The following is a 21,464-nucleotide window of genomic DNA, read 5'->3' as shown; positions in this document are numbered from 1 at the left end:
AGACTTATTTTCCTCAGTTGTTCACTTACAAAACAACATGTCTCTTTCCTTACCACACAGACTTTCACACAGACTGACTGAAATAGAAATGCTCAAGCTTCCACACAGATGTCCTGAACTAGGCAGAATCTTTCTGAACTCTGAATTAGACTGTCTCAGGCTTCCACACAGCCTAACCTAGACATAATGAATACTCTTCCTCAGCACTAAAGCTAAAAACTGCAGTTTCCTTCCACAGGAGATTGGTGATTTGAATTTGGGTCTCCCACATCCTACTTTAAAGTGCTGCTAACCACTACACTACATTAGCTTTTGTGAAGAGTGCTACTGATAAACAGAAGCAAGCAGCTGGGCCTGGGAAACACTACTATCTAGTAACTGCACACTTCTCTCACCCATCTAGCCTCACTGCTTCTTTCTTTAGAGCCTTCACTTCTAACCACAGTAAATATATATTCAAAATCCCCTCGTTAATACGCAGAAATAAAACACACAAACTTATTTACATAGCAAAACATTATAGATTAGGGTTACCAGTCCCCCAATGGAAGCGAAGATTCCCCCTCTCTCAGCTTCTGCCCCCTGCCATCTCTCACTTGGACAGCAGGGAGAAATGGCCTCAGGAGCCTCACAGCACACTCCTACTGAACAAGATCTCAGAGTACAGCTTAGAAAATCTACGCTACAGAGACAGGAAGAGAAATGGGAGATTTTTCTATATATTCCCAGTTTTGCAAGAAAATGCCAAACCACAGCCAGTCCAGCCAGATGTGGTTTGGAACTGGATGTGTCTCTGGCATACTTTTTGCTCCAGCTCCTGACCCCATCATCAGCTAGCCAGCAGAGGGTGAAGGAGGAAATTTGGATGTAAAGTACATCCTCTGTACCTTCCGTTCTACGATCTGACCCCCTGCCACTGGCCAGCTGATCAGGATGGTGGGCTTGAAGTGGAAAGAAAGTGTGCAAGAAGTGCACACCATTCCCCATTCACTGCTGGCCAGCTTAACTGTAGTCTGTGCTTGGAGCAAAAGTATGTCAGACATGCTTTCTGTTTCAAGCCAAACAACCATCCTCTAGCCAGAAGTAAGCTGACCACAACATGGGTCACAGGAGAGAGAAGAATGGGTGCCACTATTCCGATGAATGACAGGGTCCCTTGCTTGTTTCTCCATATTTATAATTATTAAAGGACCTTTTTGTTCCTTTTGTCTCAATATGAAATGTGCTATAATACATTTCTGAAAAATTTAGAAACTTATATTCAGTAATCAACTGAAACAACATAAAAAGTCAAGGAAGTGTGGGCTGCAATGACTTGTCTAACTGTGACTATTTCCTTAATAAATATATCTTAAAATAACCTGCTAGTCATACATTTGCAATACAATGTAAAAATAACATTGGATTCAAACTATTATACAGACAATTTCACAGAGTGCAATCTCATCTGAAGGATGCTGTTCAAACTTTATTCTATAGGAATGTAATGATTTTAGCCAATATTACTTTTTTCTCTTTCTGTATTATTGCATTTATAACTGTACAACATCCACATAACCTTGACATAACTAGTCACCTTAGTAACAAACAAGTGTACCCGTATTCATGCATAATTGAAATCCCAACAGGATACTTGATTTAATACATAGATAGGTCAAAAGGAATTTAAATAGATATTTCCATAGTATAAAATACATTGTTGAAGCACTTAATTTTAATGCAGAATGAAAGCAAGTACACCATTTTTCAGAAGTCAAAGTAGTAAAATAATATTACTTAAATGCTGCCTAAAATTCAAAACTTGGTAAAATCTAAGAAAAAGAGCCAAAACATGAATATAGTGTTAGAGTTGACAGAAGTAATTATACTAACCAGATATTTTAGTTCTCATTGTGAATGACCCAAATCTTCCATTATCACTTCTGTTCACATTACATTACATTCACAGAAGGTAACAGTAAACTAGCTGTGTTGCACAGTTAGACAATTATATTGATCATGTGCAGTTGAAATTGTAGATTCATTATTATTTCAGTTAATTATGAAAAAGGTAACAAGATATCCACATGCACATATGATCTAATCAATACAGATGTATTACAGATAGTGAACTGGAAGAATAAGTAAGATTCAAAAAGATTTGGATCATACAATTTTTGGACAGGAATAGTTTGGCAGTGCAGTGATCATTACGGTTTCACACAAATCCATCTACCTGAAGTTGGACAAATCGAAAGTACTAGATGTCATCCAAACTATTTCAGACCTTGTATTTCTTCCTTTGGACACAATACAGCAATCTTAATCTGAAGGTTCATTTCACTACACAGTTTAGAAAAAAAAATAGATAAACTGACAACCTATTACAGAAGGGTTTCATATATACAAAAGGAATCCCCCTCACCCCCAAAAAACTCTTTAAACACTCATAGCAGTGTTTCCCAACTTTTTTCCCCATGGAGAAACTCTTAAATTAATTTTTCAGATCTGAGGAACCTTCACCTATGAAAATATTTACAGGCCAGAAAAAGTGGAAGGTGAGGGGCACAAGTCAACTACCACTAAATTATTCTCAAGAAATTTTATTTGTAAAGAGTTGCGTATGCTGTCTCTCTATACGTGCACACACATGCACATAACCTTAAGAACTGTGATATTTTGAAGGTATTTGGGATTTTTCATGGTATTTCAAAATTTGTGTTCATTTATTTCATGATTTCTTATGGAACCAGTGACAATATGGAGTTCCACAGAACCTTGGTTAGTAAAGAATAGACTGCAGTATTCAAAAGGTGGTTTGAGCATTTGGCATATGATGACCTCTTCCACTAATTTTGCTAATATTTGGAGATATTCAGCCATAGCATCCCACCTACATCTTACTGATATAAACTCTTTGCCAATATAAAGGTGAGAAATGGCAACAAGAAGTATGTGCCACAACCAGAATAGAGGTTAGTCAGTATCCTAACCCCCATTAGCCAACATCTCACTCCATAATGTTGCATCAGCAAAAATGCTAGCCTAATCATGAACACTCTCATTGTACTCAATGGAAATGAAAAACAAATGTCCCACTACTGCAGTCAGCCATACCTACACAACTATGGCTTAGCATAATGACAAACTCTACAGTTAGTCACAGTTTTCCTAAGCAGTATTTAAGTCCCAGCAATGATAGCTATATCTCAGGTGGCAGCACTTGCAGCATTTGCACATGCAGAAAGCACTTCCCTGCCCTCTTGTTCTGCATACTAAGGGCATGCACAGATGGACTAGTAATGGGAACTCCAAAGTAATATGTGGGGCACATACCAATGCCAAAGCCAGTGTTTGGGGGAAGAATGTCTGAAGAACTGAGTCAAACTGAGGTGATGAGATATGAAGTTCTAGAATAATAATAATAATAATATTCGATTTATATACCGCCCTTCAGGACAACTTAATGCCCACTCAGAGCGGTTTACAAAGTATGCTATTATTACCCCACAACAATCACCCTGTGAGGTGGGTGGGGCTAAGAGAACTCCAGAGAACTGTGACTCGCCCAAGGTCACCCAGCTGGCTTCAAGTGGAGGAGTGGGGAATCAAACCTGGCTCTCCAGATTAGAGTCCCATGCTCTTAACCACTACACCAAACTGGCTCTCCCTAGAAGTACTAGGTAAAACTGAAAACTAATAGCCACAGGTCCAGATGACATACAGCCAAACGTTCTTAATTCGAATGCAAAATTCTTGATCTACTAACAAATATATGTAACTTTTATACTAAAATCCATTATCATATAACTGGAAAATAGCAAATGTCTCTCTGATATTGAAAAAAGGGTCCAGAGGAGATCCACAAAATTACAGGCCACCTAGCCTAATATCTATACGGAGTAAATTAGTAGAAATTGTTATTACAGAATTATTAAGTACCTCGAGGAACACAAGTCTGCTGAAGGAAAATCAGCATGGCTTCTGCAAATGGAAATCCTGCCTCACCAACTTCTTGTTCTTTGAGCAGGTTAACAAGCAGATGAATAAGGATAATTCAGTAGACGTTGGACTTGACTTCTCAAAGGCTTTTGTTAAGATACCTAACTCCTGAGTAAACTTAGCAATCATAGGATAAGATGTCAGGTAATCTTACACATTAAAAGTTGGTTGGCAGGAAACAGTGAATAAGGATACGCGGACAGTTCTTACAATTAAGGGAATGGATAGCAAGGTCCCAAAAGGATTGTTATTTGTTCATAAATAATTTTGAACTGGGAGTGAATAGTATAGTAGTCAAGTCCACAGCTGATACCAAATTGTTCAGGATAGTGACAAATGAAGCGAACTATGAAGAGCTACAGTAGGATCTTTCTAAATTAGATGGGTGGGCAACAACATGGTAAATTAAATTTGACATGAGTGAGTGTAAGGTGATACTGATAACATAATGGAAGAAAAAAATTCTAGTTTTGAACATACGCCAATGGGAACTGGCTGAGACTGAGACAGAAAGAGATCTTGGGCTTGTGGTGCAAAGTTCGATGAAAATGTCAACTCAGTGCATGGCAGCAGTGAAAAAGATAACTCCATGCTAGGAATTATTAGAGAAGGGATTGTTGTGGCTTCATTTGGAATACTATGTGCAGTTCAGGTTGCTGTATCTCAAAAAAGATACTGCAGAGCTGGAAAAAGTACAAAAGAGGGCAAACAAGATGATTAGAGGGCTGGAGAACCTATCCTATGAGGAAAGGCTGGAGAGTCAGGGATTAGTCAAGTCTAGAAAAAAGGCAGCTAAGGAACAGATTACAGCAAACTGAAAGAGCACTACTCTCTCAAATCTCTAGAATACCTGAGCTCTCACACTATTTGTTGCTGCTACTAAATATTACCTGTCATTGTCCTTTTGTCTCTTTCCAGGCAACCGTCTAATAGGGATAGAGGCAAGAATGAAGCCCATTCACAGAGAATTTGGCAACAAATTCTCTTGTTCTTGCTTGGCTCTGCACCAATACACACTGCTTAACAACTAATCTATGATTCTTCAGTCAAATGCAGCTTTCAAAGGCACAGGATGAGAGAGAACTGGAAAATATGTTCCTCTGACTCACTTTTGGGGTAAGAATCTATCGCCACTCTGCTTATTACTGACTTCAGCTGTATTCAGCAGGGGACTAATACTGTGAGGAGTCTAAGAAGGTCTTCCAATATTTGCACATATGCTCTAGCAAAAGAGAGGGGCAAGCTCCTCAGTGTTCATAATCACCATGATACTGGATAAAACCAAACAGATGATACTGGATCAACCAAAACAATGATACTGGAGAAAACCAAACAGATCACATGATGGGAAGAAGAGATGGAAAAGAAGCATTATTGGAATGCATAACAGAAGACAGCACTATAGAACCACATGAATGCAGTGATGGCTCGGAAGACACTGAACCACTAGAATCTATAGAGGAGACACTCAGCATGTGTAAGTCATTTCCAGTGATTGGGTTTGAGAGTACATAATTTACGATGGCTAATGGAACATACCAGGGAATTTCAGAAGAAAATCAGCCTATGTTTTACAGAGTACAGCAAAGCTTTTTACTGTGTGAATCATGAAAAGCTATGGAGACTCTTAAAAGAAATGGGAGTGCCACAACATCTGATTGTTTTGGTGCACGACCTGTATTCTTGACAAGTGGCTACTTTCAGGACAGAATATGGGGAAACAGAATGGTTTCCAGTTGGCAAGGGTGTTAGAAAAAGATGCATATTACCTCCCTTCCTGTTCAACCTCTATGCAGAGTATATCATAAGGAAAGCTAGATTAGATCTAGAAGAAGGTAGAGTGAAAATTGATGGAAGGAACATTAATAAACATTAACAATTTGAGATATGCAGATGACACCACATTATTGCCAGAAAACAGTGAAGACTTGAAATGACTACTGATGAAGGTTAAAGGAGAAAGTGCCAAAGCAGGATTACAGCTGAACATCAAGACGACAAAAGTAATGACTACTGAGGAATTACACAATTTTAAAGTTGGAAACGAGGAAACTGAAATTGTTCAAGATTTTCTATTCCTTGGTTAAATCATCAACCAAAAAGAGGACTACAATGAAGAAATCAGAAGAAGACTGAGACTTGGAAGAGCAGCTGTGAGGGGACTAGATAAGATCCCTAAAGACAAGGATATCTCTCTGGGGACCAAGATCAAAATAATCCGAACTACGGTATTCTCCATTACTATGTATGTGTGAACAACGAAGAAAGCTGATAGGAAAAATTCATTTGAAATATGGTGCTAGGGGAGAGTTTTGCGGATACCATGGATGCCCAAAAAGACAAATAAGTGGGTACTAGAGCAAATCAAACCTGAATTCTCCCTAGAATTCTCCCTAAACTATCGGACTTTGGTCACATCATGAGAAGACAAGATTCTCTGGAAAAGCCAATAATGCCAGGGAAAGTAGAAGGCAGCGGGAAAGGAGGAAGACCTAAAATGAGATAGCTTGACTCAATAAAAGAAGTGATGTCCTTCAGTTTGCAAGATCTGAGCAAGTCTGTTAATGATAGGACATTTTGCAGGTCTTTCCTTCATAGGGTCACCATAGGTTGGAGGCAACTTGATGACACACAACACACACACAATCTAAGCTGTGTCTGGAACTCCTTCCTGGGCTGTCTGGCACCTAACCCAATGCAGGGCTTAAACAGGGAACCTCATGTGGGCTAAACTTTTCTCTGTGGTCTTTCAAGCACAGTTACATACTGTTGTGCATCAGGACCAATGAAGGATTCCAAATGCCTTATGACGTATATCGTTTTCCTGTGTGGCCAGATGGCTACGTGGTTATAGAAGTGATCTGTGGTATGTGAGGTGTGAGTTCTAGCCCTATTCCCTCTTTTATATTTTGCTATTGATTAGATTATTGCTGTTCAAAAAATGAGCTGTGCTTTATTCACAGCTTCCTCTTTGGTGGAATGTGAACCCTCTGTCCTGTTTCCCACAGTAGTGCTTTTCACTACAGAGCAATTGGAGATAAAGACTGGAATGCCTTCTGTGAATATCTTGTTGCATGTATTCTTGTTGCTATTCTAGTGTCTATATCCCACTTGCCTTCAAACTGCTGCTCCCCAAGGCATTCTTCCCTTCTCTGAGATCTGAATTTTTGCCTGGAAAAAGGCAATAGGCTTTCCACGGTAGAGGTGAGGGTTCCTCTGTTAAATGGAAGCATCTGGAGGGCATGCTTCCTTTCCTGTGTGACTGCCAGTCAAAAGGGTCTGTAGTTTTTAGGAGGAGATCCAAATTCCCATCTGAAGACCTCTCAGGAATATGGTAGCTACTAAGCATACACTTTCCTCCACAGTGGAGGTTGCCAGTTTCTTATGCTTCATCCTTTGTTGTGTTCTGTGGGAAGGCTAGGAACAAAGAAGTAAACAACATGCAACTGGATAAATGTTTTATTCATAATTATAGATCTGTGTGTTTCACACATAACTTCACCAGGGATCTGTGAAGCAGCAACTTCTTTGAATTCCCAACAGGATTTTCCAGGATTGCCAAACACTGGTGATCTGCTTCCATATATGGCTCTCACATGGAGGCATCATCAGCCTGTCTTTCTCTGATTGGAGGATGTGGGCGACAGCACTATGGACTCCAGTGGGGTTGCTGTACTCTTAGCTTCTCAAGTCTTTGCCATCTGAGAGAGCACAGGGCACTGACTAGCTACAGAATCCTGAGCTCAGGAATGCACTGGCCAAGGGTGTTCAGGAATGAGAGAGCACTGGAAGAGTTCAGAAGATAACTCTGTAAAAGAAATATATACATGGCCCTTTGGATTGTCTGCTCCAGGGAAATGATGTCCATATATTATACCCTTTTGCAAAGCTTCCATGCTCCCTAACTGTGGGAGGTTTTTTTTTACTTTGGAGAATTTAAGGAGAAATTCTCACATTTGAACACCATTGATTAAAGATTAACTTTGCAGTCTTCATCAATCCCTGCGCCCCTCCCCCCAAACAAACAAACAATGGCATTCATGCAATGTATGCATGTCTCCTTCAATCATATTCCAAGTCTTCTAAACCATTCACTACTAAAGAGTGGCTGTAAAAACTAGAGTTATAGCTGCACTTTCCTCAATGCACCAGACGCCAAATAACCCATTAACCATTTATATTACTACTATATTTGTTAAGGTACTTGACTTCTTGTTTCTGAATTCTGGAATTTTATATGGACAGTTTAGCATATCAACTCTTGAGCAGAGGTGTATTAACGACTTGTGCAAGGACTAGCTACAAAAAGTGGGTCCATGCCGCCAATGCAAACCAGGAGGCACAGAAAACAAATCTCCAACATGTGGTGCACAATGTTGCTGTTGCCATGGTAAATATTCATGTTTCAAGAGAAGTGTTAAATCTTGTATCAGAAGTCAAATTGGCTGCCAAGACACATTTTCACAAGTAAGGGAATTTTTGTCTTTTCAGAATGGAACCATTTTTCAGTTGACACTGACTTTTCCCTAAAATAAATTCCTCAGTAACTTAAGCCAATCACACTTGAGTGAGTCCAAAAAAATGAATTACTCTATTCCACTACATGATTGTCAACAGTTTTTGTGTGTTCTTGCTAATGCTTTAAGAATTATTTAGAAAACCTGATACTCTGATGCTAATAAATATTTAAATAGCTATCTCAAAAAAGACTTTAATTGCAGCAATGAAGAGTCATTCAGATTCTAGCTTTTCTAACATTTCAAAATAAGAGAAGAAAGGCTTGAAAATCTTTTAAAAGTCGGCATTTCCAAGCCATATTCCTTCTATAAAAGGAAGAGCCAATCTCTACCACAAGTATATGGCCACAAATATAAAAGTCAGCAGAAGAAACTCAGATAAGCCAACCCTTATGTAGGATTTCTGTACAGTTCCATCCATAATGGGACACCATTTATTGAATGTATTATGTTGGCAAAGACTGACCATTACTTGAAAAGGTTCATATACCGTTTTAGCACATCAGTATGAGGTCTTTAATGATATGTGATTTTCTTTTAAGTATAAAGAAATTAATATGAAATTTGACCATTCTTGAAGTTTGATTCTGGTTAATGACATCTGCTAGGTAAGTCTTGCCATCTTCAAGGAGGGAAATAATACACAGTATATTCTAATCAAGAATAGCAAAATTAATTTAATTAAAACAGAAAAGATAAAATTGTTCAAGGATCAAATGTAAAAAAATGTTCCTTCTTCTTCAAGGGAGCTCTGACTCTTGAAAGCTTAAAACCTGAAAATCTTCTTGATCTCTAAGATGCCACTGGACTCAAATCCTGCTGTTCTACTGCAGACTAACAGTTACTCACCTGAAACAATACTAGCAAACTTATTTTAAAATACATCCACTGCAATCAATGTAACCTATTTCCAAGTAATTATGTTATGGAAAGAGAGTTTTTAACTAATATTCTACATCTGAAATCTAATAGAAAAATTACAGCAACATAAATGTTGTATCTGCAATGGAAAGAGACCTCTTAGCAACACGTAGAAGTATATTAAACTTCTCTTTTTGGTATTGCAGAAGGGACTAAGACTCTTCGAACTGTCTAAATATTTTTATTTGACTTTTATTTCTAAGACAAAATAATGCTATCACACATCAGTTTGAATTCCTCATTTCCCATTTATGTCAGAATATTGACTAACACAGCCCACTCTCCTTTTAAGAAGACAACACTTTGCTTTTTGTGGCAGTCAGAAATTTTGTAATCTATGTGAAATATGCTTTATATTGTTTCTTCCAAGAAAGTTTCTTATTCACTAACCAGCCACTAACAATAATTTAATTTATAATCAGGACCACCAAGAGGGGCGGGGTGAGACAAGAGGAACAAAATTTGTTTCCATGTTCTAATTGGTGCTGTTAGGTGGAGACCCAGAGAGAATCTTGGTTTGGGGTCTTGGGGTGGCTTTCAAAGGATCTCAGCAGTCCTGTTTATACTCTTTTTTTACTTGTTCTGTCCACTCTCTTTACTGTAGCTAGCCTGTTATCAAAAGATCAGAATCTCAACCAAAAGACTCCACTTATTTTTTTTTACTCAATGTCTAGACTTTGCTTTATCTTTCATATCTGAGTATTCCATTTTGTATTAAAGTGAATTGTGTTTTAAGGACTCTGTTTTTAGATTTCATCTGAATCTATGAATGGAAGAGCCTGCATTTGGAAAGAGTAAAAATTTACTTAGCTCAAATATCCAGATCACTATGAGTCTTCAAATGACTTTGCTACAGATAATCAGCATAAACCCAGTTCACATGAATACACATGAAGTTCCATTACATTGAATCAGACCACTGGTTCATCAAGGTTAGTACTGTCCACTAACTGGCTAATCCTAAAAAGAGTTACTCCAGTCTAAGCCCACTGAAGTCAATGGGTTTAGACTAGAGTAACTCTGTTTAGAATTTCACTGTAAGACTGGCAATGGCTCTTGAAGATTTCATGTGAAGGTCTTTCTCATCACCTATTACTTGATCTTCTGAACTGGAGATGCTGGGGATTGAATTTAGGACCTTCTGCACAAGAAAATGCTCTACCATTAAGTCACAGACCCTCCCCAAACCCATCCATGATACAATTATAATCTAGCATTTGTTTTGCTGGAATAATGCTCAAATGAAATTTTTAGAAGAACTTTTGCATTTTATGGTTAAGTATGACGACTAAAACCAATATCTTCCCAGTCAACTCACAACTGAATCCATATCTGCAATCCATAGTGTTATTTACTACTCTGATCCACTAAGATGAATTATAGACTGGTTTACATACAGTTTGCAGAAAAATTAGTTGCTTAGACAAAATACCAACTCATATCCTATTTTGACTTTTCACAGCAGATTATTTCAAAAGTATTATTCTTTTTAATATTATATTCTAAGCCATAGCATAATGTAAGTTCTTTTATTACTAAAAGGAAGAAAACAATACTGAAAATTAAAAGCAGTTACTGCACAAGTACAATAATTCTTTTTTCCCATTTTTTAAAAGAAAAGAATACGTATCAGCATTAGCATCATAATAACTACAACAGATTGACATGATATGATTGTGTATAATGGCTTCCGTGGAACCATTATGGTCGATCAGCAAATAACATACTTTTGCAGTTGTCTAACTACATATTTACACATGTCAGCTCTCATACACTTCAGTGACAAAATTTAAAAGAAACACAATGAAAAGACACAAGAACAAACAACTACAAAACACTGTAGTGAGATTTTTAAAAAATCAGGTTTGCCTCCCAAAAAGAACTATGGAAATTATTAAAAGAAAGAACTATGGAAATTTATTTAATATTTCTAAAAAAAGATATACTTAACTCCATTTCACCAGGCCTTTGCAGAAGGCTCCTGTCGCTAGCAGCATGCACAGATTATTTACTGGTAGATAGTTGTGTTGGTCTGCAGTAGAACAGTATGATTTGAGTCCAGTGGCACTTTAGAGATCAACATGATTTTCAGGGTATAACCAATCCAGTGATTATTTAAGTGCCTATTCTATGGAATAGATTTCTGGATGGATACCAAGGTTGACTATGTTAAAGACCTGTGTAAAAGGTTGTCAATTCTGAACAATTTCCATAGAATGTGAATCAAGAAGTCTACAAAATAAAACAGAGTTGCACTATCTATTAACTGTTGTTAGTTGAAGTCTTCTGTACAAGCACGCATGAGACTGTGGCGTTGATCTTCTGTTTAGAGAGTCTAACAATCTCTTCCTGAATCACCCTGGCCAAGTCTCTCTGTTCTTCTGTAAGGTGATCGTTGTATGCCACCATCTGATTCTAAAGGAATATTTGGTCAGCCCCCGTCAATTATGATGGCTACATAATTTGCAATCTTTATTTTGAACACTGCAGATATGTAGATCTTCCTCCCTAGCCCATCAAGCCCCTTTCCCTCCTCATCAGTAAGTGTTGAATGGGGGGCTTTGTCTCTGTCTTGCCTGCATCTCCTCAGTAACTAAAGAGGATGGAGGAGCGTGGGTGAACAGGTATGGGCACTTGTCCTCCTTGGTCTTATAAAGACCTTCAGCCTTCTTAGAAGTTGGAGGGATTGAGGCTGGTCTTTCACATAAGCCAGTCATCAACTCAAGGAATCCTTTGATCATTGGGAATACAATATTAGCCAGATTTCCTAAATACAGGTGCTGGAATATTTTGTCTTTTGGATTTAGGCTCAGTAGATGATATATTAATGTCCAAATGGCCAGTCTGAGCATCTGTTCCATGTAGAGAGAGAAATCACCTGTGGAGAAAATTGACTCTCTATCCCTCACTGCTTCATTTGGAGAGGAATCAGATGAGAAACTAGGGCTCTGCTCTGTTCCTTGTCCAATTCTGACAGCTGGAAGATTATAGCTGACGTCAGAGCCATCTATGCTGCTGTTGATGCACTCTCAGTTGGGCAAAGCAGTCCGACATGGATCCAACCTATTCAGTGTGGTAGGCCTTTCCACACTCTATCCCAGATGGAGGGGGCATGTTTGGCAAAACCAAGATGGGCACCTATGGGTGCAACAGCTTTGGTGTGAAACCGATCTCTATACCTGATATGTTGGTTCCCAATAGGTCCGAGGAAACTCTCCCTCTTCCTCTGAGGAATATGCTGACAGTGACTTTGATCAGAGGAGGGGTCTCAATGTGCTTCGATTACATCAACTTCACCCACTTCCAGGTCGATGATTGGCCTCCTATGGGAGCCCTCTTTCCATTTGGAAAAGTTCTTCGATTTGGTTCTCACCTTCTTTCTGGGTGGTTCTGAGGCATCGAATGTCTAGAGTCAGATCCAAACGAGTACCTGTTAGGGTAGGTGTTAAGGATAGTGCTCTGGCTGTTGGTTCCAATGACTCCCTTGACCATGAGTGTTGCTGGTACCTGGGTGTCTGCACTGGAGCTCATGTGCTCACAGCATTTGACATCAAAGTCAGTGGTACTGTTGGATCTGACTGCTCAACCAATTCTGTCAGCACTGACGACTTGGCAGACGGGCTATTAGTGGCTGCTATGACTCACTCACTTCCATAACACGGCTTTGAGTACAGTAGCTCTTTCAACCTGAGTCTTCGGGGTGAAGCCTTGACAATTCTTACAAATGCTAACATTATGGCCTTCCCCCAGACAGACAAGGCAGAGGGAGTGCACTGTGTTAATCTCTTAAACAGAGCTATTTCTACCATGCTCATAGTTTTATTGGATGAATTCCTTTCTTTCCTTCTTCCTGTTCAAGTGATCAGGCCCAACAGTGAGAATGAGAGGAGCACATTGCAGAGGAACCTCAGAGTAACTGAGAATTGGAATGTCGCCTCTCCTGGAGCGCTGGCTGTTTTCGACAGGAAGCAGCTATGCATGAGCTCTGAGAGGGCACCCCCTTCCTTGATTAAAATCTGCAAAACCTACTGATCAGCAGGCCAGCACATGTGCAGTCCCACATGGGACTGCACAGAAGACCACCAACAATCCCATGTTCTGATAGATGAAGTACTTCTGCAAACCTGGATGGACTACTAGGTTTCTAGAAAAAAAATAAAACTGTGGGGAAAGGCGACAGATTTTAAAATCCTAAAACCTTTTTTTTAAAAAGACACTATCATGAGACCTCAAGTACCATCTTGCCGTGCAACTTCTAAGATGCTTGGGTTGAGGGCAGACTGCTGGAAGGGAAAAGATAAAGGTGGCTGGGGAAGGCAGAGACTGACCACTAGTAGTGTTTGGATTGTTGTTTCAGTCTTCCCTTTCCTCTGTCTCCTTCCCACTACCTTCTCCCTTTTCCTCTTTGCTAAGAAGGAGAAGGGGGGGGTGGCTGGGAAGGGTGGGAGCTGACCATTATCAATGTTTGGTCTGCTGTCTCTGCCTTCCTTTCCACCACACCCTCCTTCCCACCACTTTCTCTTCCTCACTGCCAGGAAGGAAATAAATGGGTGGCTGGAGATGACCAGCACTGAGCACCCATGGTATTTGGGCCGGATAGGTGCCCAGGCATCCACGGTGAGCCCCCATGTTCCCACAATCTCCTCTCCACCAGGACTGTCAACTGAGCCCTCCTAACTATGTGAAGACAGTTCAAACTTTCTTCTCCAAAGAACCTCCAGAACATTAGAAAAAACTAACAATGCAAATTTTACTGGCAACCAGTCCACAGCTAATTCTTTATTCATGCCATTTGCTGACTCCTAGTTGTTATTAAAAGTCCATTTCTTCTCTTCTAATACAGGAAAGTAGAGATAGAAAAAAAGGCTTCTCTATTTCAGCTGTGGGATACAGCAAGATGGAAAAAAAGTCCCGCAGTTTCATTCTGCTGCCATTTGACAAAAGAGAGCTATGCAGCATAAGTATATGTTGATGGCAGTATACAGATTATTTATGCTCTCCTTCCACTCCATTTCAGATATATGAATGTGGAATGTAAACAAGTCCAACAGACATAAAAACAAATAGATCTGCTTCTCCACAAATCTCTGCTTATCATATAACAATCTGGAGAATAACCAGTAACATATGGTTATTTGATAAATGAATGTGCTTGTGCGTGTCTTTATATTTATCAGTCATAGACCTGTATCATCCTGCTCTCCAATGAAAATGCATGCTGCTTTAAAACTATGGTGCCTTTCAAAAATGTTGCACTTTCTGCATCTGAAGTTCAAAAATGTTATTTTGCAGTCTCAAGCACACTTCAAAAATATCCCCCTCACCTTATCACATCCAGATAACTAGAACACAATGGTAACAAATAAGCTAATATGAGAGAGATCCACATCCATTTCACAGCTTCTACATACATAAGGAAACTAACATTCAATGTGTGACATAGGGGGTCCCAATTTTAATTCCAATATTATTTTTACCTTACAACAATGTATCATGTGCACAAATTTTGTTCTGAAATTTTTATTCCAGAATTGTATGGACATTATGTCAATATAAAAAGATCAAATATATTAGCCTATAATAAACAGATTTCAATACATAGCCCTCGATAAAACAAAACTGTTCCAGAAAGATCCATTTGAAGCCCACTGATTAAACTCTCAGTGAAGCCCATTTTCAAAAAACAAAGCCTCAAAAGAATGCTTAAAAGTCCAAAACCATCTCTGGAAAACCAATGTGGAAGGTGAGACCAACAATGAGGAAAGCAATCCAACAGAAGACAGTGGCACATCACAACTCCTACGAAAGACCTATGAGAAGGAGCTGCTAGGCTGAAGAGGGTTGGTGTCAGGTTCGTGTTGTGTTACACCAGCTTGGCATACTATGCTACATTTAGAACATGATGAAATGCCTGTTGCACTCCATCTACAGCATTTATTTTGTAGGCATTATCTAGATTAGAGGGAAGATAGTGAATGTTCTTCAAAGAAGAATGCTATTAACTCACCTTTGCTCCTGAGATACTCAGGAGAAAGATGGGTATATAAACATTCTAAACAAATAAATATTTTCACTGTATAACACACAAAACTGTAGCTGACCTTCGGCATCCACAAAGTATACTAGGACGGTCTTTTTCCTAGTTCTAAGTTCAGACTTTATTATATACAAAAGGAGGGCTGGCAACATAAAAGCCTGTAAAGACTGTATCTAGGACGCCAAACTTTTCTCCTGGAAAGCTTTCCCTATGGAATCATCACTGAAAAGCAGCACAGAGCTATAAAGGCTGGTGAAAACTCTTCTCAAATGAATATGAATTGTAATCTTTATTTTGCCTACCTTTGGTATAGCACTATCCCATTAGGAAGATTACAGAACAAATGGAAATAATTGGTTACTTTGGGAGATGAATGAGGGAGACAGAAAAGGCAGTGAAAGGACAATAATTAATTAGAACAGTTTCCCCCCATAATTTACAACGTCATCTGTCCTATTTCATGAATGCAGCTATTGAAAAATATTTATAAACACATTTAATACAAAGATACAAAGTGGACAAAATGTCATAATAATACAAAGGACTCCCTTTGTTTTATGATATATTTTGGGGCTATCAACTCCTTAAGAACATTGCTATGGTTGATATAATTCTCACAGTTAATATATGTATAAAGTTATGCAGTTCATATCGCCCAATGAATTCAGATCCACCAACGGTGCGCAAACATATCTATATAATCTGTCACCTTAAGCAGAATTCATTAAAATAATGTTATATCCCCCTTGCTAAATGTAATTCTTTTAATTGAAATTTAATCTTACTGCATTATTTTGTAGATTTTTAATTGACATTTGTGGTAATTAATTGGTAAGTATTACAGCTTTGTCTGAAGAATTTAAAACAAAATTTGACACAGAGACTGGCTAGCCACTGCTGGGAACTGCCTGCTGGGAACATTTCATCATTCTTTCAGCCCATCCCTGCTGATCATAAGTTGGGGGAAATGATGGACTCTTTCTTACAGTCAAGAATTACATTACTAATATATTCCATTACCACCACGCAAATGTCATGTTAATTTCTGATCATCATCAAGTCAGACAATGGTTTCCACACTGGCAACTAGCCAATTAGTTATGTGGAAAAATATTCAGCCAATTATGTTACTTGAATTAGGTTAAGGACTCAAGAGAAAGCAAAATAAACGCTTTGAAACTACTTCAGAGATAAAATGTAAGTTGACACTGTCTTCAAGTGCTATACAGGACGTGATACAATATGATAGGCAGCTGCCAACATTCATAACTGTTTATGAAATCTAGCTGTTCTTTATTATGGCAGCTAAGATCAGGTTTTTTTCCTCACCAATATTTGGTTCATTGTGTTAGGAGAGAAACCAAAATAGATAGGATCAAGCACGCCAGGCTTATAAAACACATTAGGCTGTATATATTAAATTGTTAAAATTACATCCCCTCCCCTTCCTGCAAGAAAGTTTTATGAGAGGAAAAAAAGAACAAAGTTTACTTCGATTGCTGTTAGAGTTGCAGTGCAAAGTAGGAGCGGCTATCCTATACTGGCATGGAACATGGAAGAAAGAACAGCATCTGTATCCTCTTTCTGACATCCATTCTGGACATCTTTTTAGAGTGTTCCCTGTGATTGTAGGTATGTGAATAGCCTGTCAAATACCATCACTTTGAATTTTTCAAAAAACAGTAATTTCCTGTATTTGCCCAAGGTCACATGAAATTAGAGGAAATGGGTGAAAGCCTGCAATAAAACAAAATCTACCCATTTGTCTGCCATCAGAGGGCTCTGAAGTAACACCATCTCCTCCCTGCTTGCCACTGGCTGGCTTGCTACAATGTCACAGAATGTTCAGAACCATTTAAACTTCTCAAAAGTAAGCTGCCATCCAACAAGAGAAAGGTTGGTGGTAAGAATAACAGAGAGGCAATGCAGGGATGACTGTAGGTCTGAATCACCTAGGGTTGGTAGCCCTGAACCAGTAAATGCCAGGAGATTTGTAGGGAGGTGTCTCGGGACAGTAGAATTTGGGGGGAATTTGACATCACTTCCAGGTCTGTTATCAGCTACCGAGACCAAGAGAAATTCCTAGAGCATTCCCATAGATGCCATTTCCCCTAATCCTCAAATTACTGAAGGCAGGGGACTGAGACCAGGAATGGGAAATTGCCCACTGCCCCCAGGCAAATGGTAAACCTAGATACGCCCTCTGCTTTTAGAAGGGCTACTGAACCACTTCTGATTAGCTAGCATAATTAGGAGGAAACTTACGGAAGTTCCATTTGGGGTAGCCTCTCAAAATATTCTAATGTGTTCATTGTGGGAAGGAATGCGGAGAATATATCAAGTGGAATAGAATTTGGCTCAAAATGAATTGCTCTTGATGTGAATTAGCATTACTCCAATATAAATCAAACTGCAGTTGTTGCTCACTCCCCCAGCACTTAACACAGTGTCAAGGCAGCAGTCAACAAATCCTAGTGAGGAAGCAGCACTATTTTAAAAAGTGGTTATCCAGCACTGTTTTCTCAACAAAACTGAATTTGTGCTGTGCATAGCAAGCTCCATTACATAAAACAGCATATAAATTCATGAGAATTAAGGAAAGATACATATTTGTGTATACGTTTGCGTACATGGATCCATTCCTTCCATTCAACATAATAAAGTTCTTCTCAGACACACACTATCTGTCTGCATGCATAGGAACCAACAATAACCTATGGATAGGTATGAAACAGTAGTTCCTAAGCCTCACAAGAGATTTCCAAAGGGTACAGGGCCTGTAGTAGGAGTGGAATATTGGTAAATATTTCTTCCATGGACTGTGTTTTGGTCACATAAGATTAACTCCAGCCAGTTTACAAAGTAAAAATCAGGAACACACAAGTCTGTAGGATATTCCTGATTGCCTAGCTTGGCTAGGTGATAAGAAAGTATTAGATATTAGCTGGGATCATGTGGCTGAGAGAATACTTGAGCAACAAAAGCTTGAACAAAGCAATTTTGCTGTCTCCTGACAGCACCAGTTTGCAAATGGAGCTGCACCACACTGAAATAACTACAAACGAGATACATGGTATTCAATAACTCTGCCTATTCTGGGACTCGGAGCAAATAGTCACCAGAAAAGAAGTATTATGAAAAGAGTTACATTTCAGAATGTTTAGTGTACAAAATGCTGGGAATCATTCATATGTAGTTGGAACCAGTGACCGGCCTGTAGAAACCACTGATGATGATAATTCTTTCCCATTAATCCCTTCAACATTCCTTATCCCCATACACCAACAGACTTTTCTGACCCCAGAGAACTTTATTTCTGAAGTTGTAGCACCCACATGGACTGACCGCCATGCAAACTGAGAAGCTGCAGTGTGGAACAGGCCCTTTCTATATCTTCCACCAGCGCAGCTCTGCTGACAGGAGGAAAGCAATTTCACCTCCTTCCTCCTACAGCCTCCCAACCTGCATGGCTTTTATAGTCCATGCAGGTTCTGCATGGGGGATAAAAACTAGTACTGTGGTGGTTGTGGGTTTTCCGGGCTGTACTGCCGTGGTCTTGGCATTGTAGTTCCTGACGTTTCGCCAGCAGCTGTGGCTGGCATCTTCAGAGGTGTAGCACCAAAAGACAGAGATCTCTCAGTGTCACAGTTTTTGTCACAAGACAAAAACTAGTACTATTGCTATTGGCTCCTTAGTTAATGTGAAGTGAAATAATATATATTAATGACAGAAGAAGAGGATGATGGCATGGGATCATTCACTCACCTGCTATGGGCATTACATATATTCATTCATGATGGAAAAGTCTTGGAAGGGATTCAACCCCTTTTCATCTCCAGCGTAGTCACAGGCAGGATTTGCTCAGATGAAGAGTTCTTGGGTTGCTGAAACAAGAAAAAGAGTCTGAGGAGTGATCGGTGGAATTACTTATTTTATTTACATTATTTATAGTCCATTCTTACTGAGACGCATGACAAATTACACAGTATAAGTCAATACAATCAATGGCTGGGATATTCAATACACAATACAACAGGATTCTGAGATAAGCTGAAACCTGATATAGAGCAGAAACAATGCTAAACCAAAACATGAGAAAAGAGACATAACCTGTTAAATGACTCAGGGAAACTATCCATAAGAAGCATAATTACAGCAAAAGACAGTATACAGTAATATACTCAACAGTCCCTATCCCTTTACCAATGCATCTCTGAACTATTTCCTTACTGCACAGTCCTCTTACTTGCCGTGATCCCTTTCCGAGTATGACAATAATTTGTACACATAGCGGCATGGGAAACAGATTACTTCAATATAATTTTAATGTATTTGTCATATATTTTACTATAAATAAAATCGATGCATAAAGCTTTTTTCTAAATGCTTCTGAGGCTTTGGGCACCCTCAGTAACCAAGTGGGATGCATTGCAGTAGATACAACTTGAGGTGAAATTGGCAGAAATTACCCACATCCATCTTGCACAAGCTCTTCATATAAGAGGAGGATATTCATATTCCCTTTTTTCTTCCAGGCTCCTGCATCACATTCCAACCTAGTCCAACCTTCTGGAGCAGATTTTTCAGGGGTTCCTGAAGTTGATGGGCTAGCAATGCATTCTGTAAGTGCCTTCCTTTCTCAGAATGTAGAATCCAACGCATTATGGTCTCCACTTTGTTATATAGTAAATTCTTGTTTTTTGTTTCAAAATCAAAATTATGAACATAACACATTTACTCATGTCCCTGAAAGGTTATATGTTTCCTTACCTAACAAAACAAATAGCAACAGCAGTGAAAGCACCAGTTAGAGAACTGGGCCAAATTTCGATCTACTTTTATACTGTTGGATTATATATGTTAAGTTCAAAAGATATGTTCTGCCTTTTGCTCCATGGATACTACTAAAACCCTGAAGAAAGTGTACAATTCGGGGGGGGGGGGGATTTCTTCCAAAGAAAAACACAGAAAAAGTTGTTGTTGTTTTACATCACAACACAATGAAAATTAATCACACAGGGGAGAGAGAGTGCTCTAATCAGGGCTGTGGCAAACCAGCTGCTCAGCTATGCCCTCCTCTGTGCCTGAGGCCCTGAAAGAACTTTTATCTGGGGGCAATGGCTGTGACTCACTTGATCTGTATCACATGAGATGTTTCATGCTTTTTATTGTATGGCCGAGCTGTTTAAAGTGATTTTTTTACTACAAGCCAAGTTGGGTGCTGCATTGCAGGAGAAGGGTGAGGTATGTATGTACGTATGGATGGATGCAAATATAAACAAACAAGCAAACAAACCAAAGTATTTCTACTCCTTCCCTGGGATTGCCTCATTTTCACTGAGGTTGTGGAAAAGAGCAAGAGTCCAGTAGCACCTATAAGACTAAAAAAATTTGTAGTAAGGTATAAGCTTTCATGAGTCACAGCTCACTTCTTCAGATCATGAGCTGTGACTTGTGAAAACTCATACCCTATCACAAATTTTGTTAGTCTTATAGGTGCTACTAGACTCCTGCTCTTTTCTACTGCTACAGACAGACTAACACAGCTACCCACCTTGATCTATCTTCACTGAGGTTGTATACTTGTATCTCAGCTAAACCATTTCAGAATAATAGTTTCTTTGACATTACGAAGATCAATATCCTATTAAATTATCATACTTAGATTACAATACTTTATCAGAAATCACAAATACATATCATCCAAAGTGATTATATACAGTTTAGAATTTCCTCTTAAAAGATTCTCATTATGCTTGTATGCAGTTATTTTTTCCATAGTCATGACATACCACACATCACATCTTATGCAACCAAACTTCAGTCTGATTAGAGTTTCTTGTTTCCAGTTTTGTGCGAGCAATATCACTGCTGCTGTAAATACATTTCTAACCAGATATCTAGATTTGGAAAGAGACCTTGGAAAGCAATCTTAGGCTCATGTGGCATCTTAACTTGCATTATTTCTTCTGAGATCTTAATATTTTTTCCAAAACTTATTAACAATT

General features: G+C 38.9%; 1 protein-coding gene across 3 annotated transcripts in view; it reads right to left on the bottom strand.

Annotated features, from left to right (window-relative positions):
• FOXP1 (forkhead box P1) overlaps positions 1-21,464 on the bottom strand; it is a 714,752-nt gene that overhangs the window by 596,087 nt on the left and 97,201 nt on the right. For all 3 annotated transcript variants that reach the window (XM_054975302.1, XM_054975305.1, XM_054975306.1), the window contains exon 3: positions 19,222-19,340. The gene's annotated coding sequence lies outside the window, so the exon portion shown is untranslated. The remainder of the gene's footprint in view (positions 1-19,221; positions 19,341-21,464) is intronic.

This window comes from Eublepharis macularius, chromosome 4 (assembly GCF_028583425.1).
Source record: "Eublepharis macularius isolate TG4126 chromosome 4, MPM_Emac_v1.0, whole genome shotgun sequence".
Classification (NCBI taxonomy): domain Eukaryota; kingdom Metazoa; phylum Chordata; class Lepidosauria; order Squamata; family Eublepharidae; genus Eublepharis; species Eublepharis macularius.
Note: the sequence above shows the minus strand (reverse complement) of the source record. Positions and strands in the feature narration are given on the sequence as shown.